The sequence below is a fragment of the Cervus elaphus genome, chromosome 13 (assembly GCF_910594005.1).
Source record: "Cervus elaphus chromosome 13, mCerEla1.1, whole genome shotgun sequence".
In the NCBI taxonomy this organism is placed as follows: domain Eukaryota; kingdom Metazoa; phylum Chordata; class Mammalia; order Artiodactyla; family Cervidae; genus Cervus; species Cervus elaphus.
The window spans coordinates 6307945-6334648 of record NC_057827.1 but is presented as its reverse complement, the minus strand read 5'-3'; the positions used below and the strand labels follow the sequence as shown (position 1 = coordinate 6334648).

The following is a 26704-nucleotide window of genomic DNA, read 5'->3' as shown; positions in this document are numbered from 1 at the left end:
GCCAGGAAACCTGAAATTCACGACACGTCTTGGGGCAGGAGAAGCCGTACCGTGCTTGGTGATCCAAAAAGACCTGGCACCACCCTGGGCCGCCACACTTCTTGCCGGACTCCCTTGCACCTCGAGTCGCCGCTTCATGGGCGGACCTTCGTCTCCTGGGTCATGGACAGCCATATCTGGCAACTGCACCTGACAAGGGGACAGAAAGCACAGGAACACTTGAGATGTGGACTTGGGCTCTCACTGAGGAACACTGATGCAGAGCTTTCACTGGGGGAAGGCCTGTATCTGCAACCCAACTACATCCATCCCTTACAGACAACTGGTGACATACCATTCAAAAGAGTGCAGCAAATTAAGCTCAAGGTCATGTGGGTGTCTTTCTGACTCAGCATGCATGGGTGGCAGGGGATTCGATGTGGGGTTGAGTGCCTGTGTCCCGGTGTACCAACAAGAATGCACTCTCGGCAAGTTGGGGGTGTGTCCAGAAATATGTCCAGGTAGCCTAGTCTCAGTGCCCGCATTGAAAGGCCCTACAGTCTGAACACGCATGCCGTCGTCATGGAGCCCTGACCTCCTGTCCTCCCACGACATGGGGGATGACACCTGGCATCTTCCTTCAGCCCCATGCAAAATTTCACTGAGGGGCTGTTGACGTAGGCTCTAGGCTCCCAGTCTCCATGACCCATGATGTCTGACCAAAGCACAGAAATCTGACTGCCCAAGGACACCTTGCAGAGCATCTGTGTGAATGCCACGTACCCTGAGACTGTAGCTACTACTACAGCTCAGGGGTCCTTGGCACAAGGTTCACCTCCACCCTAACCAGAAAAGTTTCCCAGAGAACTACAGAGTAAGGTGAACTTGGCACTAGGCCAGATTCGGCCCAGCGCACCCTCGAATAGGAGCAGAATTCAAGGCATGCGTCTCTTCCTGCCAGTCAGTCTACTCATTGGGCGGCCTCTGACAGAAAGTAAGGATGGGACTTGGACTTCCTCACGTACCAGGATCCAGGGGTCAGTCCCATAGAAACTGGTCCCTTTCCTGGCCAGATTATCCTCACATCCACACCCTGTAGGGACCAGGTTACTGACCACAGCCTACAGAAAGCTACCATAATGCAGAGTGTGGTCCACATTGGACTCATCCTGCCCCAAGGGTCACTCACCCAAATCTGAAGCCTCCAAGGCCTCGGCACACACAGGGACAATCCTCAAGCAGGAACACCCACAGGATGACGGTGGGCAAAATGACCGCGTGCACACAGATCACTAAGGATGCTTTCATGAAGACTTCAGAAGACCTGTCAGGGGAAGACCCTGGATGCCACAGGTCTCTGCCATAGCACCATGGGAGCTGCTGGCTCCTACATTGAGTTAGCCTGGCTATTCCAACCAATGACCAAACTCTACCAGAACCATGGGCCTCCAAGCTTGATGCTCCATTGCCAGGGGGCCAACACATTGGTGCTATCAGGGCCGGCTGACTGGACCCAACCTTAGGGAGCCTAGGTAATTCCAGGCCCAGGGGACAAATGGCGGCCAAGGGGCATGTGCACACACCACATAACAACCCACAGGGCTGGTTGCTTGGCCTCTCTTATTGCAACTCTTCAAGGCACCAAAGATACCCTTGGGGAGTCCTTCTACTGGCAGCAGGCCACCAAGGACACAAAGGTCACCTCTCACTGAGCCTCCCAGGCACAAGCAATGCCCTCTCCTCTGTACCCAGCTGAGGGCAGCTTCAAAAGGACCACACTATGTATCAGTGAGAACAGAACGACAGTGCCTGCAGCCTCAGCAGACATAACATCCCAGGCAATCACACTGCGCTTTTCCTCACCTGCCCAACCATTCTCCTCTGGGGCTCTGGAAAACCTGCAGGAGCAATGCAGGCCTGTGACCACAACACAGTCCATGGCGACCTCCAAGACTCAAGCATGTGACAGGACTTGCAACTCAGGAACTGCCAAGGGCAGAAATGAGGCCTATTAACTTTCACAACTGCCACCGTTCCCCTAGGTCTCTGCAGCCGCTGCAGCCCACAGGGTACTCAGCAATCTCACCAACCCAAAGGGCCGCAATGGCGAGGGCCTCAGATCTCACCTGGGCCTCCAATCAGACACCACAGAAGCTTCCTTGCGTCACAATCGACATCACGAGAGCCCCAATTAGCACACTTGCAGCAGGAACCAGGACAAAATGCAGCGCTCGGAGAGAAGACCTCACTGTCCGATGCCAGGATCTACTGCGACACCTACTACCACTGGACAAGCCGGATGCCTCTTCTGCTCCTCAGTGCCCTTCACCATGGACCCCACATTCCAAGAAGGCCGCTCGAACATCTGTACACGGCCCACCCGCAGATGGGAGCCTCGCAAATGGTGGGGACCTGGCTCCTACTTGCGTGTGTGTGACGCAGTCAGAGAAGCCCTCTTGCTAACCAGTCCCACCCTCAACCCCAAGGGAGGCAACGTGCTGGACCTCAGTTTCGATGAGGAGACGGTAGTGAGTTCTCACTCATTTTGTTCAGATTTTCCAAGGAATGCATGAGAGGGTGTCGTCATCGATCCGAGCACGTGCTGCCTGGCTCCCCACCTCCACAGGGCAGGCAGCGCCGCTCCAAGGAGGAGCCAGTGACCTGGGAGTCCTCCAGCAGCAGGGGCAACTCAGAGCCCCCAGGCTTCTCAGCAAGAGGAACGGTCCCTCCATACGTACAGCCACTCAGGCAGTGCCAGGAAACCTGAAATTCACGACACGTCTTGGGGCAGGAGAAGCCGTACCGTGCTCGGTGATCCAAAAAGACCTGGCACCACCCTGGGCCGCCACACTTCTTGCCGGACTCCCTTGCACCTCGAGTCGCCGCTTCATGGGCGGACCTTCGTCTCCTGGGTCATGGACAGCCATATCTGGCAACTGCACCTGACAAGGGGACAGAAAGCACAGGAACACTTGAGATGTGGACTTGGGCTCTCACTGAGGAACACTGATGCAGAGCTTTCACTGGGGGAAGGCCTGTATCTGCAACCCAACTACATCCATCCCTTACAGACAACTGGTGACATACCATTCAAAAGAGTGCAGCAAATTAAGCTCAAGGTCATGTGGGTGTCTTTCTGACTCAGCATGCATGGGTGGCAGGGGATTCGATGTGGGGTTGAGTGCCTGTGTCCCGGTGTACCAACAAGAATGCACTCTCGGCAATTTGGGGGTGTGTCCAGAAATATGTCCAGGTAGCCTAGTCTCAGTGCCCGCATTGAAAGGCCCTACAGTCTGAACACGCATGCCGTCGTCATGGAGCCCTGACCTCCTGTCCTCCCACGACATGGGGGATGACACCTGGCATCTTCCTTCAGCCCCATGCAAAATTTCACTGAGGGGCTGTTGACGTAGGCTCTAGGCTCCCAGTCTCCATGACCCATGATGTCTGACGAAAGCACAGAAATCTGACTGCCCAAGGACACCTTGCAGAGCATCTGTGTGAATGCCACGTACCCTGAGACTGTAGCTACTACTACAGCTCAGCGGTCCTCGGCATAATGTTCACCTCCACCCTAACCAGAAAAGTTTCCCAGAGAACTACAGAGTAAGGTGAACTTGGCACTAGGGCAGATTCGGCCCAGCGCACCCTCGAATCGGAGCAGAATTCAAGGGATGCGTCTCTTCCTGCCAGTCAGTCTACTCATTGGGCGGCCTCTGACAGAAAGTAAGGATGGGACTTGGACTTCCTCACGTACCAGGATCCAGGGGTCAGTCCCACAGAAACAGGTCCCTTTCCTGGCCAGATTATCCTCACATCCACACCCTGTAGGGACCAGGCTACTGACCACAGCCTACAGAAAGCTCCCATAATGCAGGGCGTGGTCCACATTGGACTCATCCTGCCCCAAGGGTCACTCACCCAAATCTGAAGCCTCCAAGGCCTCGGCACACACAGGGACAATCCTCAAGCAGGAACACCCACAGGATGACGGTGGGCAAAATGACCGCGTGCACACAGATCACTAAGGATGCTTTCATGAAGACTTCAGAAGACCTGTCAGGGGAAGACCCTGGATGCCACAGGTCTCTGCCATAGCGCCATGGGAGCTGCTGGCTCCTACATTGAGTCAGCCTGGGTATTCCAACCAATGACCAAACTCCACCAGAACCATGGGCCTCCAAGCTTGATGCTCCATTGCCACGGGGCCAACACATTGGTGCTATCAGGGCCGGCTGACTGGCCCCAACCTTAGGGAGCCTAGGTAATTCCAGGCCCAGGGGACAAATGGCGGCCAAGGGGCATGTGCACACACCACATAACAACCCACAGGGCTGGTTGCTTGGCCTCTCTTATTGCAACTCTTCAAGGCACCAAAGATACCCTTGGGGAGTCCTTCTACTGGCAGCAGGCCACCAAGGACACAAAGGTCACCTCTCACTGAGCCTCCCAGGCACAAGCAATGCCCTCTCCTCTGTACCCAGCTGAGGGCAGCTTCAAAAGGACCACACTATGTATCAGTGAGAACAGAACGACAGTGCCTGCAGCCTCAGCAGACATAACATCCCAGGCAATCACACTGCGCTTTTCCTCACCTGCCCAACCATTCTCCTCTGGGGCTCTGGTCAACCTGCAGGAGCAATGCAGGCCTGTGACCACAACACAGTCCATGGCGACCTCCAAGACTCAAGCATGTGACAGGACTTGCAACTCAGGAACTGCCAAGGGCAGAAATGAGGCCTATTAACTTTCACAACTGCCACCGTTCCCCTAGGTCTCTGCAGCCGCTGCAGCCCACAGGGTACTCAGCAATCTCACCAACCCAAAGGGCCGCAATGGCGAGGGCCTCAGATCTCACCTGGGCCTCCAATCAGACACCACAGAAGCTTCCTTGCGTCACAATCGACATCACGAGAGCCCCAATTAGCACACTTGCAGCAGGAACCAGGACAAAATGCACCGCTCTGAGAGAAGACCTCACTGTCCGATGCCAGGATCTACTGCGACACCTACCACCACTGGACAAGCCGGATGCCTCTTCTGCTCCTCAGTGCCCTTCACCATGGACCCCACATTCCAAGAAGGCCGCTCGAACATCTGTACACGGCCCACCCGCAGATGGGAGCCTCGCAAATGGTGGGGACCTGGCTCCTACTTGCGTGTGTGTGACGCAGTCAGAGAAGCCCTCTTGCTAACCAGTCCCACCCTCAACCCCAAGGGAGGCAACGTGCTGGACCTCAGTTTCGATGAGGAGACGGTAGTGAGTTCTCACTCATTTTGTTCAGATTTTCCAAGGAATGCATGAGAGGGTGTCGTCATCGATCCGAGCACGTGCTGGCTGGCTCCCCACCTCCACAGGGCAGGCAGTGCCGCTCCAAGGAGGAGCCAGTGACCTGGGAGTCCTCCAGCAGCCGGGGCAAATCAGAGCCCCCAGGCTTCTCAGCAAGAGGAACGGTCCCTCCATACATACAGCCACTCAGGCAGTGCCAGGAAACCTGAAATTCACGACACGTCTTGGGGCAGGAGAAGCCGTACCGTGCTCGGTGATCCAAAAAGACCTGGCACCACCCTGGGCCGCCACACTTCTTGCCGGACTCCCTTGCACCTCGAGCCGCCGCCTCATGGGCGGACCTTCGTCTCCTGGGTCATGGACAGCCATATCTGGCAACTGCACCTGACAAGGGGACAGAAAGCACAGGAACACTTGAGATGTGGACTTGGGCTCTCACTGAGGAACACTGATGCAGAGCTTTCACTGGGGGAAGGCCTGTATCTGCAACCCAACTACATCCATCCCTTACAGAAAACTGGTGACCTACCGTTCAAAAGAGTGCAGCAAATTAAGCTCAACGTCATGTGGATGTCTTTCTGACTTAGCATGCATGGGTGGCAGGGGATTCGATGTGGGGTTGAGTGCCTGTGTCCCGGTGTACCAACAAGAATGCACTCTCGGCAAGTTGGGGGTGTGTCCAGAAATATGCCCAGGTAGCAAAGTCTCAGTGCCCGCATTGGAAGGCCCTACAGTCTGAACACCCATGCCGTCGCCATGGAGCCCTGACCTCCTGTCCTCCCACGACATGGGGGATGACACCTGGCATCTTCCTTCAGCCCCATGCAAAATTTCACTGAGGGGCTGTTGACGTAGGCTCTAGGCTCCCAGTCTCCATGACCCATGATGTCTGACCAAAGCACAGAAATCTGACTGCCCAAGGACACCTTGCAGAGCATCTGTGTGAATGCCACGTACCCTGAGACTGTAGCTACTACTACAGCTCAGGGGTCCTTGGCACAAGGTTCACCTCCACCCTAACCAGAAAAGTTTCCCAGAGAACTACAGAGTAAGGTGAACTTGGCACTAGGGCAGATTCGGCCCAGCGCACCCTCGAATAGGAGCAGAATTCAAGGCATGCGTCTCTTCCTGCCAGTCAGTCTACTCATTGGGCGGCCTCTGACAGAAAGTAAGGATGGGACTTGGACTTCCTCACGTACCAGGATCCAGGGGTCAGTCCCACAGAAACAGGTCCCTTTCCTGGCCAGATTATCCTCACATCCACACCCTGTAGGGACCAGGCTACTGACCACAGCCTACAGAAAGCTCCCATAATGCAGGGCGTGGTCCACATTGGACTCATCCTGCCCCAAGGGTCACTCACCCAAATCTGAAGCCTCCAAGGCCTCGGCACACACAGGGACAATCCTCAAGCAGGAACACCCACAGGATGACGGTGGGCAAAATGACCGCGTGCACACAGATCACTAAGGATGCTTTCATGAAGACTTCAGAAGACCTGTCAGGGGAAGACCCTGGATGCCACAGGTCTCTGCCATAGCACCATGGGAGCTGCTGGCTCCTACATTCAGTCAGCCTGGCTATTCCAACCAATGACCAAACTCTACCAGAACCATGGGCCTCCAAGCTTGATGCTCCATTGCCAGGGGGCCAACACATTGGTGCTATCAGGGCCGGCTGACTGGCCCCAACCTTAGGGAGCCTAGGTAATTCCAGGCCCAGGGGACAAATGGCGGCCAAGGGGCATGTGCACACACCACATAACAACCCACAGGGCTGGTTGCTTGGCCTCTCTTATTGCAACTCTTCAAGGCACCAAAGATACCCTTGGGGAGTCCTTCTACTGGCAGCAGGCCACCAAGGACACAAAGGTCACCTCTCACTGAGCCTCCCAGGCACAAGCAATGCCCTCTCCTCTGTACCCAGCTGAGGGCAGCTTCAAAAGGACCACACTATGTATCAGTGAGAACAGAACGACAGTGCCTGCAGCCTCAGCAGACATAACATCCCAGGCAATCACACTGCGCTTTTCCACACCTGCCAAACCATTCGCCTCTGGGGCTCTGGTCAACCTGCAGGAGCAATGCAGGCCTGTGACCACAACACAGTCCATGGCGACCAAGACTCAAGCATGTGACAGGACTTGCAACTCAGGAACTGCCAAGGGCAGAAATGAGGCCTATTAACTTTCACAACTGCCACCGTTCCCCTAGGTCTCTGCAGCCGCTGCAGCCCACAGGGTACTCAGCAATCTCACCAACCCAAACGGCCGCAATGGCGAGGGCCTCAGATCTCACCTGGGCCTCCAATCAGACACCACAGAAGCTTCCTTGCGTCACAATCGACATCACGAGAGCCCCAATTAGCACACTTGCAGCAGGAACCAGGACAAAATGCACCGCTCTGAGAGAAGACCTCACTGTCCGATGCCAGGATCTACTGCGACACCTACCACCACTGGACAAGCCGGATGCCTCTTCTGCTCCTCAGTGCCCTTCACCATGGACCCCACATTCCAAGAAGGCCGCTCGAACATCTGTACACGGCCCACCCGCAGATGGGAGCCTCGCAAATGGTGGGGACCTGGCTCCTACTTGCGTGTGTGTGACGCAGTCAGAGAAGCCCTCTTGCTAACCAGTCCCACCCTCAACCCCAAGGGAGGCAAAGTGCTGGACCTCAGTTTCGATGAGGAGACGGTAGTGAGTTCTCACTCATTTTGTTCAGATTTTCCAAGGAATGCATGAGAGGGTGTCGTCATCGATCCGAGCACGTGCTGCCTGGCTCCCCACCTCCACAGGGCAGGCTGCGCTGCTCCAAGGAGGAGCCAGTGACCTGGGAGTCCTCCAGCAGCAGGGGCAACTCAGAGCCCCCAGGCTTCTCAGCAAGAGGAACGGTCCCTCCATACGTACAGCCACTCAGGCAGTGCCAGGAAACCTGAAATTCACGACACGTCTTGGGGCAGGAGAAGCCGTACCGTGCTCGGTGATCCAAAAAGACCTGGCACCACCCTGGGCCGCCACACTTCTTGCCGAACTCCCTTGCACCTCGAGCCGCCGCCTCATGGGCGGACCTTCGTCTCCTGGGTCATGGACAGCCATATCTGGCAACTGCACCTGACAAGGGGACAGAAAGCACAGGAACACTTGAGATGTGGACTTGGGCTCTCACTGAGGAACACTGATGCAGAGCTTTCACTGGGGGAAGGCCTGTATCTGCAACCCAACTACATCCATCCCTTACAGACAACTGGTGACCTACCGTTCAAAAGAGTGCAGCAAATTAAGCTCAAGGTCATGTGGGTGTCTTTCTGACTCAGCATGCATGGGTGGCAGGGGATTCGATGTGGGGTTGAGTGCCTGTGTCCCGGTGTACCAAAAAGAATGCACTCTCGGCAATTTGGGGGTGTGTCCAGAAATATGTCCAGGTAGCCTAGTCTCAGTGCCCGCATTGAAAGGCCCTACAGTCTGAAATCGCATGCCGTCGTCATGGAGCCCTGACCTCCTGTCCTCCCACGACATGGGGGATGACACCTGGCATCTTCCTTCAGCCCCATGCAAAATTTCACTGAGGGGCTGTTGACGTAGGCTCTAGGCTCCCAGTCTCCATGACCCATGATGTCTGACCAAAGCACAGAAATCTGACTGCCCAAGGACACCTTGCAAAGCATCTGTGTGAATGCCACGTACCCTGAGACTGTAGCTACTACTACAGCTCAGCGGTCCTCGGCATAATGTTCACCTCCACCCTAACCAGAAAAGTTTCCCAGAGAACTACAGAGTAAGGTGAACTTGGCACTAGGGCAGATTCGGCCCAGCGCACCCTCGAATCAGAGCAGAATTCAAGGCATGCGTCTCTTCCTGCCAGTCAGTCTACTCATTGGGCGGCCTCTGACAGAAAGTAAGGATGGGACTTGGACTTCCTCACGTACCAGGATCCAGGGGTCAGTCCCACAGAAACAGGTCCCTTTCCTGGCCAGATTATCCTCACATCCACACCCTGTAGGGACCAGGCTACTGACCACAGCCTACAGAAAGCTCCCATAATGCAGGGCGTGGTCCACATTGGACTCATCCTGCCCCAAGGGTCACTCACCCAAATCTGAAGCCTCCAAGGCCTCGGCACACACAGGGACAATCCTCAAGCAGGAACACCCACAGGATGACGGTGGGCAAAATGACCGCGTGCACACAGATCACTAAGGATGCTTTCATGAAGACTTCAGAAGACCTGTCAGGGGAAGACCCTGGATGCCACAGGTCTCTGCCATAGCGCCATGGGAGCTGCTGGCTCCTACATTGAGTCAGCCTGGGTATTCCAACCAATGACCAAACTCCACCAGAACCATGGGCCTCCAAGCTTGATGCTCCATTGCCACGGGGCCAACACATTGGTGCTATCAGGGCCGGCTGACTGGCCTCAACCTTAGGGAGCCTAGGTAATTCCAGGCCCAGGGGACAAATGGCGGCCAAGGGGCATGTGCACACACCACATAACAACCCACAGGGCTGGTTGCTTGGCCTCTCTTATTGCAACTCTTCAAGGCACCAAAGATACCCTTGGGGAGTCCTTCTACTGGCAGCAGGCCACCAAGGACACAAAGGTCACCTCTCACTGAGCCTCCCAGGCACAAGCAATGCCCTCTCCTCTGTACCCAGCTGAGGGCAGCTTCAAAAGGACCACACTATGTATCAGTGAGAACAGAACGACAGTGCCTGCAGCCTCAGCAGACATAACATCCCAGGCAATCACACTGCGCTTTTCCTCACCTGCCCAACCATTCTCCTCTGGGGCTCTGGTCAACCTGCAGGAGCAATGCAGGCCTGTGACCACAACACAGTCCATGGCGACCTCCAAGACTCAAGCATGTGACAGGACTTGCAACTCAGGAACTGCCAAGGGCAGAAATGAGGCCTATTAACTTTCACAACTGCCACCGTTCCCCTAGGTCTCTGCAGCCGCTGCAGCCCACAGGGTACTCAGCAATCTCACCAACCCAAAGGGCCGCAATGGCGAGGGCCTCAGATCTCACCTGGGCCTCCAATCAGACACCACAGAAGCTTCCTTGCGTCACAATCGACATCACGAGAGCCCCAATTAGCACACTTGCAGCAGGAACCAGGACAAAATGCACCGCTCTGAGAGAAGACCTCACTGTCCGATGCCAGGATCTACTGCGACACCTACCACCACTGGACAAGCGGGATGCCTCTTCTGCTCCTCAGTGCCCTTCACCATGGACCCCACATTCCAAGAAGGCCGCTCGAACATCTGTACACGGCCCACCCGCAGATGGGAGCCTCGCAAATGGTGGGGACCTGGCTCCTACTTGCGTGTGTGTGACGCAGTCAGAGAAGCCCTCTTGCTAACCAGTCCCACCCTCAACCCCAAGGGAGGCAACGTGCTGGACCTCAGTTTCGATGAGGAGACGGTAGTGAGTTCTCACTCATTTTGTTCAGATTTTCCAAGGAATGCATGAGAGGGTGTCGTCATCGATCCGAGCACGTGCTGGCTGGCTCCCCACCTCCACAGGGCAGGCAGTGCCGCTCCAAGGAGGAGCCAGTGACCTGGGAGTCCTCCAGCAGCCGGGGCAAATCAGAGCCCCCAGGCTTCTCAGCAAGAGGAACGGTCCCTCCATACATACAGCCACTCAGGCAGTGCCAGGAAACCTGAAATTCACGACACGTCTTGGGGCAGGAGAAGCCGTACCGTGCTCGGTGATCCAAAAAGACCTGGCACCACCCTGGGCCGCCACACTTCTTGCCGGACTCCCTTGCACCTCGAGCCGCCGCCTCATGGGCGGACCTTCGTCTCCTGGGTCATGGACAGCCATATCTGGCAACTGCACCTGACAAGGGGACAGAAAGCACAGGAACACTTGAGATGTGGACTTGGGCTCTCACTGAGGAACACTGATGCAGAGCTTTCACTGGGGGAAGGCCTGTATCTGCAACCCAACTACATCCATCCCTTACAGACAACTGGTGACCTACCGTTCAAAAGAGTGCAGCAAATTAAGCTCAACGTCATGTGGATGTCTTTCTGACTCAGCATGCATGGGTGGCAGGGGATTCGATGTGGGGTTGAGTGCCTGTGTCCCGGTGTACCAACAAGAATGCACTCTCGGCAAGTTGGGGGTGTGTCCAGAAATATGCCCAGGTAGCAAAGTCTCAGTGCCCGCATTGGAAGGCCCTACAGTCTGAACACCCATGCCGTCGTCATGGAGCCCTGACCTCCTGTCCTCCCACGACATGGGGGATGACACCTGGCATCTTCCTTCAGCCCCATGCAAAATTTCACTGAGGGGCTGTTGACGTAGGCTCTAGGCTCCCAGTCTCCATGACCCATGATGTCTGACCAAAGCACAGAAATCTGACTGCCCAAGGACACCTTGCAGAGCATCTGTGTGAATGCCACGTACCCTGAGACTGTAGCTACTACTACAGCTCAGGGGTCCTTGGCACAAGGTTCACCTCCACCCTAACCAGAAAAGTTTCCCAGAGAACTACAGAGTAAGGTGAACTTGGCACTAGGGCAGATTCGGCCCAGCGCACCCTCGAATAGGAGCAGAATTCAAGGCATGCGTCTCTTCCTGCCAGTCAGTCTACTCATTGGGCGGCCTCTGACAGAAAGTAAGGATGGGACTTGGACTTCCTCACGTACCAGGATCCAGGGGTCAGTCCCACAGAAACAGGTCCCTTTCCTGGCCAGATTATCCTCACATCCACACCCTGTAGGGACCAGGCTACTGACCACAGCCTACAGAAAGCTCCCATAATGCAGGGCGTGGTCCACATTGGACTCATCCTGCCCCAAGGGTCACTCACCCAAATCTGAAGCCTCCAAGGCCTCGGCACACACAGGGACAATCCTCAAGCAGGAACACCCACAGGATGACGGTGGGCAAAATGACCGCGTGCACACAGATCACTAAGGATGCTTTCATGAAGACTTCAGAAGACCTGTCAGGGGAAGACCCTGGATGCCACAGGTCTCTGCCATAGCACCATGGGAGCTGCTGGCTCCTACATTCAGTCAGCCTGGCTATTCCAACCAATGACCAAACTCTACCAGAACCATGGGCCTCCAAGCTTGATGCTCCATTGCCAGGGGGCCAACACATTGGTGCTATCAGGGCCGGCTGACTGGCCCCAACCTTAGGGAGCCTAGGTAATTCCAGGCCCAGGGGACAAATGGCGGCCAAGGGGCATGTGCACACACCACATAACAACCCACAGGGCTGGTTGCTTGGCCTCTCTTATTGCAACTCTTCAAGGCACCAAAGATACCCTTGGGGAGTCCTTCTACTGGCAGCAGGCCACCAAGGACACAAAGGTCACCTCTCACTGAGCCTCCCAGGCACAAGCAATGCCCTCTCCTCTGTACCCAGCTGAGGGCAGCTTCAAAAGGACCACACTATGTATCAGTGAGAACAGAACGACAGTGCCTGCAGCCTCAGCAGACATAACATCCCAGGCAATCACACTGCGCTTTTCCTCACCTGCCCAACCATTCTCCTCTGGGGCTCTGGTCAACCTGCAGGAGCAATGCAGGCCTGTGACCACAACACAGTCCATGGCGACCTCCAAGACTCAAGCATGTGACAGGACTTGCAACTCAGGAACTGCCAAGGGCAGAAATGAGGCCTATTAACTTTCACAACTGCCACCGTTCCCCTAGGTCTCTGCAGCCGCTGCAGCCCACAGGGTACTCAGCAATCTCACCAACCCAAAGGGCCGCAATGGCGAGGGCCTCAGATCTCACCTGGGCCTCCAATCAGACACCACAGAAGCTTCCTTGCGTCACAATCGACATCACGAGAGCCCCAATTAGCACACTTGCAGCAGGAACCAGGACAAAATGCACCGCTCTGAGAGAAGAACTCACTGTCCGATGCCAGGATCTACTGCGACACCTACCACCACTGGACAAGCCGGATGCCTCTTCTGCTCCTCAGTGCCCTTCACCATGGACCCCACATTCCAAGAAGGCCGCTCGAACATCTGTACACGGCCCACCCGCAGATGGGAGCCTCGCAAATGGTGGGGACCTGGCTCCTACTTGCGTGTGTGTGACGCAGTCAGAGAAGCCCTCTTGCTAACCAGTCCCACCCTCAACCCCAAGGGAGGCAACGTGCTGGACCTCAGTTTCGATGAGGAGACGGTAGTGAGTTCTCACTCATTTTGTTCAGATTTTCCAAGGAATGCATGAGAGGGTGTCGTCATCGATCCGAGCACGTGCTGCCTGGCTCCCCACCTCCACAGGGCAGGCAGCGCCGCTCCAAGGAGGAGCCAGTGACCTGGGAGTCCTCCAGCAGCAGGGGCAACTCAGAGCCCCCAGGCTTCTCAGCAAGAGGAACGGTCCCTCCATACGTACAGCCACTCAGGCAGTGCCAGGAAACCTGAAATTCACGACACGTCTTGGGGCAGGAGAAGCCGTACCGTGCTCGGTGATCCAAAAAGACCTGGCACCACCCTGGGCCGCCACACTTCTTGCCGGACTCCCTTGCACCTCGAGCCGCCGCCTCATGGGCGGGCCTTCGTCTCCTGGGTCATGGACAGCCATATCTGGCAACTGCACCTGACAAGGGGACAGAAAGCACAGGAACACTTGAGATGTGGACTTGGGCTCTCACTGAGGAACACTGATGCAGAGCTTTCACTGGGGGAAGGCCTGTATCTGCAACCCAACTACATCCATCCCTTACAGAAAACTGGTGACCTACCGTTCAAAAGAGTGCAGCAAATTAAGCTCAACGTCATGTGGATGTCTTTCTGACTCAGCATGCATGGGTGGCAGGGGATTCAATGTGGGGTTGAGTGCCTGTGTCCTGGTGTACCAACAAGAATGCACTCTCGGCAATTTGGGGGTGTGTCCAGAAATATGTCCAGGTAGCCTAGTCTCAGTGCCCGCATTGAAAGGCCCTACAGTCTGAACACGCATGCCGTCGTCATGGAGCCCTGACCTCCTGTCCTCCCACGACATGGGGGATGACACCTGGCATCTTCCTTCAGCCCCATGCAAAATTTCACTGAGGGGCTGTTGACGTAGGCTCTAGGCTCCCAGTCTCCATGACCCATGATGTCTGACCAAAGCACAGAAATCTGACTGCCCAAGGACACCTTGCAGAGCATCTGTGTGAATGCCACGTACCCTGAGACTGTAGCTACTACTACAGCTCAGGGGTCCTTGGCACAAGGTTCACCTCCACCCTAACCAGAAAAGTTTCCCAGAGAACTACAGAGTAAGGTGAACTTGGCACTAGGGCAGATTCGGCCCAGCGCACCCTCGAATAGGAGCAGAATTCAAGGCATGCGTCTCTTCCTGCCAGTCAGTCTACTCATTGGGCGGCCTCTGACAGAAAGTAAGGATGGGACTTGGACTTCCTCACGTACCAGGATCCAGGGGTCAGTCCCACAGAAACAGGTCCCTTTCCTGGCCAGATTATCCTCACATCCACACCCTGTAGGGACCAGGCTACTGACCACAGCCTACAGAAAGCTCCCATAATGCAGGGCGTGGTCCACATTGGACTCATCCTGCCCCAAGGGTCACTCACCCAAATCTGAAGCCTCCAAGGCCTCGGCACACACAGGGACAATCCTCAAGCAGGAACACCCACAGGATGACGGTGGGCAAAATGACCGCGTGCACACAGATCACTAAGGATGCTTTCATGAAGACTTCAGAAGACCTGTCAGGGGAAGACCCTGGATGCCACAGGTCTCTGCCATAGCACCATGGGAGCTGCTGGCTCCTACATTCAGTCAGCCTGGCTATTCCAACCAATGACCAAACTCTACCAGAACCATGGGCCTCCAAGCTTGATGCTCCATTGCCAGGGGGCCAACACATTGGTGCTATCAGGGCCGGCTGACTGGCCCCAACCTTAGGGAGCCTAGGTAATTCCAGGCCCAGGGGACAAATGGCGGCCAAGGGGCATGTGCACACACCACATAACAACCCACAGGGCTGGTTGCTTGGCCTCTCTTATTGCAACTCTTCAAGGCACCAAAGATACCCTTGGGGAGTCCTTCTACTGGCAGCAGGCCACCAAGGACACAAAGGTCACCTCTCACTGAGCCTCCCAGGCACAAGCAATGCCCTCTCCTCTGTACCCAGCTGAGGGCAGCTTCAAAAGGACCACACTATGTATCAGTGAGAACAGAACGACAGTGCCTGCAGCCTCAGCAGACATAACATCCCAGGCAATCACACTGCGCTTTTCCTCACCTGCCCAACCATTCTCCTCTGGGGCTCTGGTCAACCTGCAGGAGCAATGCAGGCCTGTGACCACAACACAGTCCATGGCGACCTCCAAGACTCAAGCATGTGACAGGACTTGCAACTCAGGAACTGCCAAGGGCAGAAATGAGGCCTATTAACTTTCACAACTGCCACCGTTCCCCTAGGTCTCTGCAGCCGCTGCAGCCCACAGGGTACTCAGCAATCTCACCAACCCAAAGGGCCGCAATGGCGAGGGCCTCAGATCTCACCTGGGCCTCCAATCAGACACCACAGAAGCTTCCTTGCGTCACAATCGACATCACGAGAGCCCCAATTAGCACACTTGCAGCAGGAACCAGGACAAAATGCACCGCTCTGAGAGAAGAACTCACTGTCCGATGCCAGGATCTACTGCGACACCTACCACCACTGGACAAGCCGGATGCCTCTTCTGCTCCTCAGTGCCCTTCACCATGGACCCCACATTCCAAGAAGGCCGCTCGAACATCTGTACACGGCCCACCCGCAGATGGGAGCCTCGCAAATGGTGGGGACCTGGCTCCTACTTGCGTGTGTGTGACGCAGTCAGAGAAGCCCTCTTGCTAATCAGTCCCACCCTCAACCCCAAGGGAGGCAACGTGCTGGACCTCAGTTTCGATGAGGAGACGGTAGTGAGTTCTCACTCATTTTGTTCAGATTTTCCAAGGAATGCATGAGAGGGTGTCGTCATCGATCCGAGCACGTGCTGCCTGGCTCCCCACCTCCACAGGGCAGGCAGCGCCGCTCCAAGGAGGAGCCAGTGACCTGGGAGTCCTCCAGCAGCAGGGGCAACTCAGAGCCCCCAGGCTTTTCAGCAAGAGGAACGGTCCCTCCATACGTACAGCCACTCAGGCAGTGCCAGGAAACCTGAAATTCACGACACGTCTTGGGGCAGGAGAAGCCGTACCGTGCTCGGTGATCCAAAAAGACCTGGCACCACCCTGGGCCGCCACACTTCTTGCCGGACTCCCTTGCACCTCGAGCCGCCGCCTCATGGGCGGGCCTTCGTCTCCTGGGTCATGGACAGCCATATCTGGCAACTGCACCTGACAAGGGGACAGAAAGCACAGGAACACTTGAGATGTGGACTTGGGCTCTCACTGAGGAACACTGATGCAGAGCTTTCACTGGGGGAAGGCCTGTATCTGCAACCCAACTACATCCATCCCTTACAGAAAACTGGTGACCTACCGTTCAAAAGAGTGCAGCAAATTAAGCTCAACGTCATGTGGATGTCTTTCTGACTCAGCATGCATGGGTGGCAGGGGATTCGATGTGGGGTTGAGTGCCTGTGTCCTGGTGTACCAACAAGAATGCACTCTCGGCAATTTGGGGGTGTGTCCAGAAATATGTCCAGGTAGCCTAGTCTCAGTGCCCGCATTGAAAGGCCCTACAGTCTGAACACGCATGCCGTCGTCATGGAGCCCTGACCTCCTGTCCTCCCACGACATGCGGGATGACACCTGGCATCTTCCTTCAGCCCCATGCAAAATTTCACTGAGGGGCTGTTGACGTAGGCTCTAGGCTCCCAGTCTCCATGACCCATGATGTCTGACCAAAGCACAGAAATCTGACTGCCCAAGGACACCTTGCAGAGCATCTGTGTGAATGCCACGTACCCTGAGACTGTAGCTACTACTACAGCTCAGGGGTCCTTGGCACAAGGTTCACCTCCACCCTAACCAGAAAAGTTTCCCAGAGAACTACAGAGTAAGGTGAACTTGGCACTAGGGCAGATTCGGCCCAGCGCACCCTCGAATAGGAGCAGAATTCAAGGCATGCGTCTCTTCCTGCCAGTCAGTCTACTCATTGGGCGGCCTCTGACAGAAAGTAAGGATGGGACTTGGACTTCCTCACGTACCAGGATCCAGGGGTCAGTCCCATAGAAACTGGTCCCTTTTCTGGCCAGATTATCCTCACATCCACACCCTGTAGGGACCAGGCTACTGACCACAGCCTACAGAAAGCTCCCATAATGCAGGGCGTGGTCCACATTGGACTCATCCTGCCCCAAGGGTCACTCACCCAAATCTGAAGCCTCCAAGGCCTCGGCACACACAGGGACAATCCTCAAGCAGGAACACCCACAGGATGACGGTGGGCAAAATGACCGCGTGCACACAGATCACTAAGGATGCTTTCATGAAGACTTCAGAAGACCTGTCAGGGGAAGACCCTGGATGCCACAGGTCTCTGCCATAGCGCCATGGGGGCTGCTGGCTCCTACATTCAGTCAGCCTGGCTATTCCAACCAATGACCAAACTCTACCAGAACCATGGTCCTCCAAGCCTGATGCTCCATTGCCAGGGGGCCAACACATTGGTGCTATCAGGGCCGGCTGACTGGCCCCAACCTTAGGGAGCCTAGGTAATTCCAGGCCCAGGGGACAAATGGCGGCCATGGGGCATGTGCACCCACCACATAACAACCCACAGGGCTGGTTGCTTGGCCTCTCTTATTGCAACTCTTCAAGGCACCAAAGATACCCTTGGGGAGTCCTTCTACTGGCAGCAGGCCACCAAGGACACAAAGGTCACCTCTCACTGAGCCTCCCAGGCACAAGCAATGCCCTCTCCTCTGTACCCAGCTGAGGGCAGCTTCAAAAGGACCACACTATGTATCAGTGAGAACAGAACGACAGTGCCTGCAGCCTCAGCAGACATAACATCCCAGGCAATCACACTGCGCTTTTCCTCACCTGCCCAACCATTCTCCTCTGGGGCTCTGGTCAACCTGCAGGAGCAATGCAGGCCTGTGACCACAACACAGTCCATGGCGACCTCCAAGACTCAAGCATGTGACAGGACTTGCAACTCAGGAACTGCCAAGGGCAGAAATGAGGCCTATTAACTTTCACAACTGCCACCGTTCCCCTAGGTCTCTGCAGCCGCTGCAGCCGCTGCAGCCCACAGGGTACTCAGCAATCTCACCAACCCAAAGGGCCACAGTGGCGAGGGCCTCAGATCTCACCTGGGCCTCCAATCAGACACCACAGAAGCTTCCTTGCGTCACAATCGACATCACGAGAGCCCCAATTAGCACACTTGCAGCAGGAACCAGGACAAAATGCACCGCTCTGAGAGAAGAACTCACTGTCCGATGCCAGGATCTACTGCGACACCTACCACCACTGGACAAGCCGGATGCCTCTTCTGCTCCTCAGTGCCCTTCAACATGGACCCCACATTCCAAGAAGGCCGCTCGAACATCTGTACACGGCCCACCCGCAGATGGGAGCCTCGCAAATGGTGGGGACCTGGCTCCTACTTGCGTGTGTGTGACGCAGTCAGAGAAGCCCTCTTGCTAAACAGTCCCACCCTTAACCCCAAGGGAGGCAACGTGCTGGACCTCAGTTTCGATGAGGAGACGGTAGTGAGTTCTCACTCATTTTGTTCAGATTTTCCAAGGAATGCATGAGAGGGTGTCGTCATCGATCCGAGCACGTGCTGGCTGGCTTCCCACCTCCACAGGGCAGGCAGCGCCGCTCCAAGGAGGAGCCAGTGACCTGGGAGTCCTCCAGCAGCAGGGGCAACTCAGAGCCCCCAGGCTTCTCAGCAAGAGGAATGGTCCCTCCATACGTACAGCCACTCAGGCAGTGCCAGGAAACCTGAAATTCACGACACGTCTTGGGGCAGGAGAAGCCGTACCGTGCTTGGTGATCCAAAAAGACCTGGCACCACCCTGGGCCGCCACACTTCTTGCCGGACTCCCTTGCACCTCGAGCCGCCGCCTCATGGGCGGACCTTCGTCTCCTGGGTCATGGACAGCCATATCTGGCAACTGCACCTGACAAGGGGACAGAAAGCACAGGAACACTTGAGATGTGGACTTGGGCTCTCACTGAGGAACACTGATGCAGAGCTTTCACTGGGGGAAGGCCTGTATCTTCAACCCAACTACATCCATCCCTTACAGACAACTGGTGACCTACCGTTCAAAAGAGTGCAGCAAATTAAGCTCAAGGTCATGTGGATGTCTTTCTGACTCAGCATGCATGGGTGGCAGGGGATTCGATGTGGGGTTGAGTGCCTGTGTCCCGGTGTACCAACAAGAATGAACTCTCGGCAATTTGGGGGTGTGTCCAGAAATATGCCCAGGTAGCAAAGTCTCAGTGCCTGCATTGGAAGGCCCTACATTCTGAACACCCATGCCGTCGTCATGGAGCCCTCACCTCCTGTCCTCCCACGACACGGGGGATGACACCTGGCATCTTCCTTCAGCCCCATGCAAAATTTCACTGAGGGGCTGTTGACGTAGGCTCTAGGCTCCCAGTCTCCATGACCCATGATGTCTGACCAAAGCACAGAAATCTGACTGCCCAAGGACACCTTGCAGAGCATCTGTGTGAATGCCACGTACCCTGAGACTGTAGCTACTACTACAGCTCAGGGGTCCTTGGCACAAGGTTCACCTCCACCCTAACCAGAAAAGTTTCCCAGAGAACTACAGAGTAAGGTGAACTTGGCACTAGGGCAGATTCGGCCCAGCGCACCCTCGAATAGGAGCAGAATTCAAGGCATGCGTCTCTTCCTGCCAGTCAGTCTACTCATTGGGCGGCCTCTGACAGAAAGTAAGGATGGGACTTGGACTTCCTCACGTACCAGGATCCAGGGGTCAGTCCCAAAGAAACTGGTCCCTTTCCTGGCCAGATTATCCTCACATCCACACCCTGTAGGGACCAGGCTACTGACCACAGCCTACAGAAAGCTCCCATAATGCAGAGCGTGGTCCACATTGGACTCATCCTGCCCCAAGGGTCACTCACCCAAATCTGAAGCCTCCAAGGCCTCGGCACACACAGGGACAATCCTCAAGCAGGAACACCCACAGGATGACGGTGGGCAAAATGACCGCGTGCACACAGATCACTAAGGATGCTTTCATGAAGACTTCAGAAGACCTGTCAGGGGAAGACCCTGGATGCCACAGGTCTCTGCCATAGCACCATGGGAGCTGCTGGCTCCTACATTCAGTCAGCCTGGCTATTCCAACCAATGACCAAACTCTACCAGAACCATGGGCCTCCAAGCTTGATGCTCCATTGCCAGGGGGCCAACACATTGGTGCTATCAGGGCCGGCTGACTGGACCCAACCTTAGGGAGCCTAGGTAATTCCAGGCCCAGGGGACAAATGGCGGCCATGGGGCATGTGCACCCACCACATAACAACCCACAGGGCTGGTTGCTTGGCCTCTCTTATTGCAACTCTTCAAGGCACCAAAGATACACTTGGGGAGTCTTTCTACTGGCAGCAGGCCACCAAGGACACAAAGGTCACCTCTCACTGAGCCTCCCAGGCACAAGCAATGCCCTCTCCTCTGTACCCAGCTGAGGGCAGCTTCAAAAGGACCACACTATGTATCAGTGAGAACAGAACGACAGTGCCTGCAGCCTCAGCAGACATAACATCCCAGGCAATCACACTGCGCTTTTCCTCACCTGCCCAACCATTCGCCTCTGGGGCTCTGGTCAACCTGCAGGAGCAATGCAGGCCTGTGACCACAACACAGTCCATGGCGACCTCCAAGACTCAAGCATGTGACAGGACTTGCAACTCAGGAACTGCCAAGGGCAGAAATGAGGCCTATTAACTTTCACAACTGCCACCGTTCCCCTAGGTCTCTGCAGCCGCTGCAGCCCACAGCGTACTCAGCAATCTCACCAACCCAAAGGGCCGCAATGGGCAGGGCCTCAGATCTCACCTGGGCCTCCAATCAGACACCAAAGAAGCTTCCTTGCGTCACAATCGACATCACGAGAGCCCCAATTAGCACACTTGCAGCAGGAACCAGGACAAAATGCACCGCTCTGAGAGAAGAACTCACTGTCCGATGTCAGGATTTACTGCGACACCTACCACCACTGGACAAGCCGGATGCCTCTTCTGCTCCTCAGTGCCCTTCAACATGGACCCCACATTCCAAGAAGGCCGCTCGAACATCTGTACACGGCCCACCCGCAGATGGGAGCCTCGCAAATGGTGGGGACCTGGCTCCTACTTGCGTGTGTGTGACGCAGTCAGAGAAGCCCTCTTGCTAACCAGTCCCACCCTCAACCCCAAGGGAGGCAAAGTGCTGGACCTCAGTTTCGATGAGGAGACGGTAGTGAGTTCTCATTCATTTTGTTCAGATTTTCCAAGGAATGCATGAGAGGGTGTCGTCATCGATCCGAGCACGTGCTGCCTGGCTCCCCACCTCCACAGGGCAGGCAGCGCCGCTCCAAGGAGGAGCCAGTGACCTGGGAGTCCTCCAGCAGCAGGGGCAACTCAGAGCCCCCAGGCTTCTCAGCAAGAGGAACGGTCCCTCCATACGTACAGCCACTCAGGCAGTGCCAGGAAACCTGAAATTCACGACACGTCTTGGGGCAGGAGAAGCCGTACCGTGCTCGGTGATCCAAAAAGACCTGGCACCACCCTGGGCCGCCACACTTCTTGCCGGACTCCCTTGCACCTCGAGTCGCCGCCTCATGGGCGGACCTTCGTCTCCTGGGTCATGGACAGCCATATCTGGCAACTGCACCTGACAAGGGGACAGAAAGCACAGGAACACTTGAGATGTGGACTTGGGCTCTCACTGAGGAACACTGATGCAGAGCTTTCACTGGGGGAAGGCCTGTATCTGCAACCCAACTACATCCATCCCTTACAGACAACTGGTGACCTACCGTTCAAAAGAGTGCAGCAAATTAAGCTCAAGGTCATGTGGGTGTCTTTCTGACTCAGCATGCATGGGTGGCAGGGGATTCGATGTGGGGTTGAGTGCCTGTGTCCCGGTAATGCACTCTCGGCAATTTGGGGGTGTGTCCAGAAATATGTCCAGGTAGCCTAGTCTCAGTGCCCGCATTGAAAGGCCCTACAGTCTGAACACGCATGCCGTCGTCATGGAGCCCTGACCCTATGTCCTCCCACGACATGGGGGATGACACCTGGCATCTTCCTTCAGCCCCATGCAAAATTTCACTGAGGGGCTGTTGATGTAGGCTCTAGGCTCCCAGTCTCCATGACCCATGATGTCTGACCAAAGCACAGAAATCTGACTGCCCAAGGACACCTTGCAGAGCATCTGTGTGAATGCCACGTACCCTGAGACTGTAGCTACTACTACAGCTCAGGGGTCCTTGGCACAAGGTTCACCTCCACCCTAACCAGAAAAGTTTCCCAGAGAACTACAGAGTAAGGTGAACTTGGCACTAGGGCAGATTCGGCCCAGCGCACCCTCGAATAGGAGCAGAATTCAAGGCATGCGTCTCTTCCTGCCAGTCAGTCTACTCATTGGGCGGCCTCTGACAGAAAAGTAAGGATGGGACTTGGACTTCCTCACGTACCAGGATCCAGGGGTCAGTCCCACAGAAACAGGTCCCTTTCCTGGCCAGATTATCCTCACATCCACACCCTGTAGGGACCAGGCTACTGACCACAGCCTACAGAAAGCTCCCATAATGCAGGGCGTGGTCCACATTGGACTCATCCTGCCCCAAGGTCACTCACCCAAATCTGAAGCCTCCAAGGCCTCGGCACACACAGGGGACAATCCTCAAGCAGGAACACCCACAGGATGACGGTGGGCAAAATGACCCGCATGCACACAGATCACTAAGGATGCTTTCATGAAGACTTCAGAAGACCTGTCAGGGGAAGACCCTGGATGCCACAGGTCTCTGCCATAGCGCCATGGGAGCTGCTGGCTCCTACATTCAGTCAGCCTGGCTATTCCAACCAATGACCAAACTCTACCAGAACCATGGGCCTCACAAGCTTGATGCTCCATTGCCATGGGGGCCAACACATTGGTGCTATCAGGGCCGGGCTGACTGGCCCCAACCTTAGGGAGCCTAGGTAATTCCAGGCCCAGGGGACAAATGGCGGCCAAGGGGCATGTGCACACACCACATAACAACCCACAGGGCTGGTTGCTTGGCCTCTCTTATTGCAACTCTTCAAGGCACCAAAGATACCCTTGGGGAGTCCTTCTACTGGCAGCAGGCCACCAAGGACACAAAGGTCACCTCTCACTGAGCCTCCCAGGCACAAGCAATGCCCTCTCCTCTGTACCCAGCTGAGGGCAGCTTCAAAAGGACCACACTATGTATCAGTGAAAACAGAACGACAGTGCCTGCAGCCTCAGCAGATATAACATCCCAGGCAATCACACTGCGCTTTTCCTCACCTGCCCAACCATTCGCCTCAGGGGCTCTGGAAACCTGCAGGAAGCAATGCAGGCCTGTGACCACAACACAGTCCATGGCGACCTCCAAGACTCAAGCATGTGACAGGACTTGCAACTCAGGAACTGCCAAGGGCAGAAATGAGGCCTATTAACTTTCACAACTGCCACCGTTCCCCTAGGTCTCTGCAGCCGCTGCAGCCCACAGGGTACTCAGCAATCTCACCAACCCAAACGGCCGCAATGGCGAGGGCCTCAGATCTCACCTGGGCCTCCAATCAGACACCACAGAAGCTTCCTTGCGTCACAATCGACATCACGAGAGCCCCAATTAGCACACTTGCAGCAGGAACCAGGACAAAATGCACCGCTCTGAGAGAAGACCTCACTGTCCGATGCCAGGATCTACTGCGACACCTACCACCACTGGACAAGCCGGATGCCTCTTCTGCTCCTCAGTGCCCTTCACCATGGACCCCACATTCCAAGAAGGCCGCTCGAACATCTGTACACGGCCCACCCGCAGATGGGAGCCTCGCAAATGGTGGGGACCTGGCTCCTACTTGCGTGTGTGTGACGCAGTCAGAGAAGCCCTCTTGCTAACCAGTCCCACCCTCAACCCCAAGGGAGGCAACGTGCTGGACCTCAGTTTCGATGAGGAGACGGTAGTGAGTTCTCACTCATTTTTTTCAGATTTTCCAAGGAATGCATGAGAGGGTGTCGTCATCGATCCGAGCACGTGCTGCCTGGCTCCCCACCTCCACAGGGCAGGCAGCGCCGCTCCAAGGAGGAGCCAGTGACCTGGGAGTCCTCCAGCAGCAGGGGCAACTCAGAGCCCCCAGGCTTTTCAGCAAGAGGAACGGTCCCTCCATACGTACAGCCACTCAGGCAGTGCCAGGAAACCTGAAATTCACGACACGTCTTGGGGCAGGAGAAGCCGTACCGTGCTCGGTGATCCAAAAAGACCTGGCACCACCCTGGGCCGCCACACTTCTTGCCGGACTCCCTTGCACCTCGAGCCGCCGCCTCATGGGCGGACCTTCGTCTCCTGGGTCCATGGACAGCCATATCTGGCAACTGCACCTGACAAGGGGACAGAAAGCACAGGAACACTTGAGATGTGGACTTGGGCTCTCACTGAGGAACACTGATGCAGAGCTTTCACTGGGGGAAGGCCTGTATCTGCAACCCAACTACATCCATCCCTTACAGGACAACTGGTGACATACCGTTCAAAAGAGTGCAGCAAATTAAGCTCAACGTCATGTGGATGTCTTTCTGACCTCAGCATGCATGGGTGGCAGGGGATTCGATGTGGGGTTGAGTGCCTGTTGTCCCGGTGTACCAACAAGAATGCACTCTCGGCAAGTTGGGGGGTGTGTCCAGAAATATGCCCAGGTAGCAAAGTCTCAGTGCCCGCATTTGAAGGCCCTACAGTCTGAACACCCATGCCGTCGTCATGGAGCCCTGACCTCCTGTCCTCCCACGACATGGGGGATGACACCTGGCATCTTCCTTCAGCCCCATGCAAAATTTCACTGAGGGGCTGTTGACGTAGGCTCTAGGCTCCCAGTCTCCATGACCCATGATGTCTGACCAAAGCACAGAAATCTGACTGCCCAAGGACACCTTGCAGAGCATCTGTGTGAATGCCACGTACCCTGAGACTGTAGCTACTACTACAGCTCAGGGGTCCTTGGCACAAGGTTTCACCTCCACCCTAACCAGAAAAGTTTCCCAGAGAACTACAGAGTAAGGTGAACTTGGCACTAGGGCAGATTCGGCCCAGCGCACCCTCGAATCGGAGCAGAATTCAAGGCATGCGTCTCTTCCTGCCAGTCAGTCTACTCATTGGGCGGCCTCTGACAGAAAGTAAGGATGGGACTTGGACTTCCTCACGTACCAGATCCAGGGGTCAGTCCCACAGAAACAGGTCCCTTTCCTGGCCAGATTATCCTCACATCCACACCCTGTAGGGACCAGGCTACTGACCACAGCCTACAGAAAGCTCCCATAATGCAGGGCGTGGTCCACATTGGACTCATCCTGCCCCAAGGGTCACTCACCCAAATCTGAAGCCTCCAAGGCCTCGGCACACACAGGGACAATCCTCAAGCAGGAACACCCACAGGATGACGGTGGGCAAAATGACCGCGTGCACACAGATCACTAAGGATGCTTTCATGAAGACTTCAGAAGACCTGTCAGGGGAAGACCCTGGATGCCACAGGTCTCTGCCATAGCGCCATGGGAGCTGCTGGCTCCTACATTGAGTCAGCCTGGGTATTCCAACCAATGACCAAACTCCACCAGAACCATGGGCCTCCAAGCTTGATGCTCCATTGCCATTGGGGCAACACATTGGTGCTATCAGGGCCGGCTGACTGGCCCCAACCTTAGGGAGCCTAGGTAATTCCAGGCCCAGGGGACAAATGGCGGCCAAGGGGCATGTGCACACACCACATAACAACCCACAGGGCTGGTTGCTTGGCCTCTCTTATTGCAACTCTTCAAGGCACCAAAGATACCCTTGGGGAGTCCTTCTACTGGCAGCAGGCCACCAAGGACACAAAGGTCACCTCTCACTGAGCCTCCCAGGCACAAGCAATGCCCTCTCCTCTGTACCCAGCTGAGGGCAGCTTCAAAAGGACCACACTATGTATCAGTGAGAACAGAACGACAGTGCCTGCAGCCTCAGCAGACATAACATCCCAGGCAATCACACTGCGCTTTTCCTCACCTGCCCAACCATTCTCCTCTGGGGCTCTGGAAAACCTGCAGGAGCAATGCAGGCCTGTGACCACAACACAGTCCATGGCGACCTCCAAGACTCAATCATGTGACAGGACTTGCAACTCAGGAACTGCCAAGGGCAGAAATGCGGCCTATTAACTTTCACAACTGCCACCGTTCCCTTAGGTCTCTGCAGCCGCTGCAGCCCACAGGGTACTCAGCAATCTCACCAACCCAAACGGCCGCAATGGCGAGGGCCTCAGATCTCACCTGGGC

General features: G+C 55.7%; 9 non-coding genes across 9 annotated transcripts; all 9 read right to left on the bottom strand.

Moving 5' to 3' along the window:
* Positions 1–2479: 2479 nt before the first annotated feature.
* Positions 2480–2572, bottom strand: LOC122707177. Its single transcript, XR_006344699.1, has one exon. It is a non-coding gene; the product is annotated as a small nucleolar RNA SNORD116 (small nucleolar RNA).
* Positions 2573–5211: 2639 nt separating this feature from the next.
* Positions 5212–5304, bottom strand: LOC122707176. The gene has a single exon (XR_006344698.1). It is a non-coding gene; the product is annotated as a small nucleolar RNA SNORD116 (small nucleolar RNA).
* Positions 5305–7940: 2636 nt separating this feature from the next.
* On the bottom strand, positions 7941–8033 carry LOC122707174. The gene has a single exon (XR_006344697.1). It is a non-coding gene; the product is annotated as a small nucleolar RNA SNORD116 (small nucleolar RNA).
* A 2639-nt stretch (positions 8034–10672) lies between these two features.
* Positions 10673–10765, bottom strand: LOC122707173. Its single transcript, XR_006344696.1, has one exon. It is a non-coding gene; the product is annotated as a small nucleolar RNA SNORD116 (small nucleolar RNA).
* A 2639-nt stretch (positions 10766–13404) lies between these two features.
* Positions 13405–13497, bottom strand: LOC122707172. Its single transcript, XR_006344695.1, has one exon. It is a non-coding gene; the product is annotated as a small nucleolar RNA SNORD116 (small nucleolar RNA).
* A 2639-nt stretch (positions 13498–16136) lies between these two features.
* Positions 16137–16229, bottom strand: LOC122707171. The gene has a single exon (XR_006344694.1). It is a non-coding gene; the product is annotated as a small nucleolar RNA SNORD116 (small nucleolar RNA).
* A 2648-nt stretch (positions 16230–18877) lies between these two features.
* LOC122707170 lies at positions 18878–18970 on the bottom strand. The gene has a single exon (XR_006344693.1). It is a non-coding gene; the product is annotated as a small nucleolar RNA SNORD116 (small nucleolar RNA).
* Positions 18971–21609: 2639 nt separating this feature from the next.
* Positions 21610–21702, bottom strand: LOC122707189. The gene has a single exon (XR_006344710.1). It is a non-coding gene; the product is annotated as a small nucleolar RNA SNORD116 (small nucleolar RNA).
* Positions 21703–24335: 2633 nt separating this feature from the next.
* LOC122707207 lies at positions 24336–24428 on the bottom strand. The gene has a single exon (XR_006344728.1). It is a non-coding gene; the product is annotated as a small nucleolar RNA SNORD116 (small nucleolar RNA).
* Positions 24429–26704: the final 2276 nt, after the last annotated feature.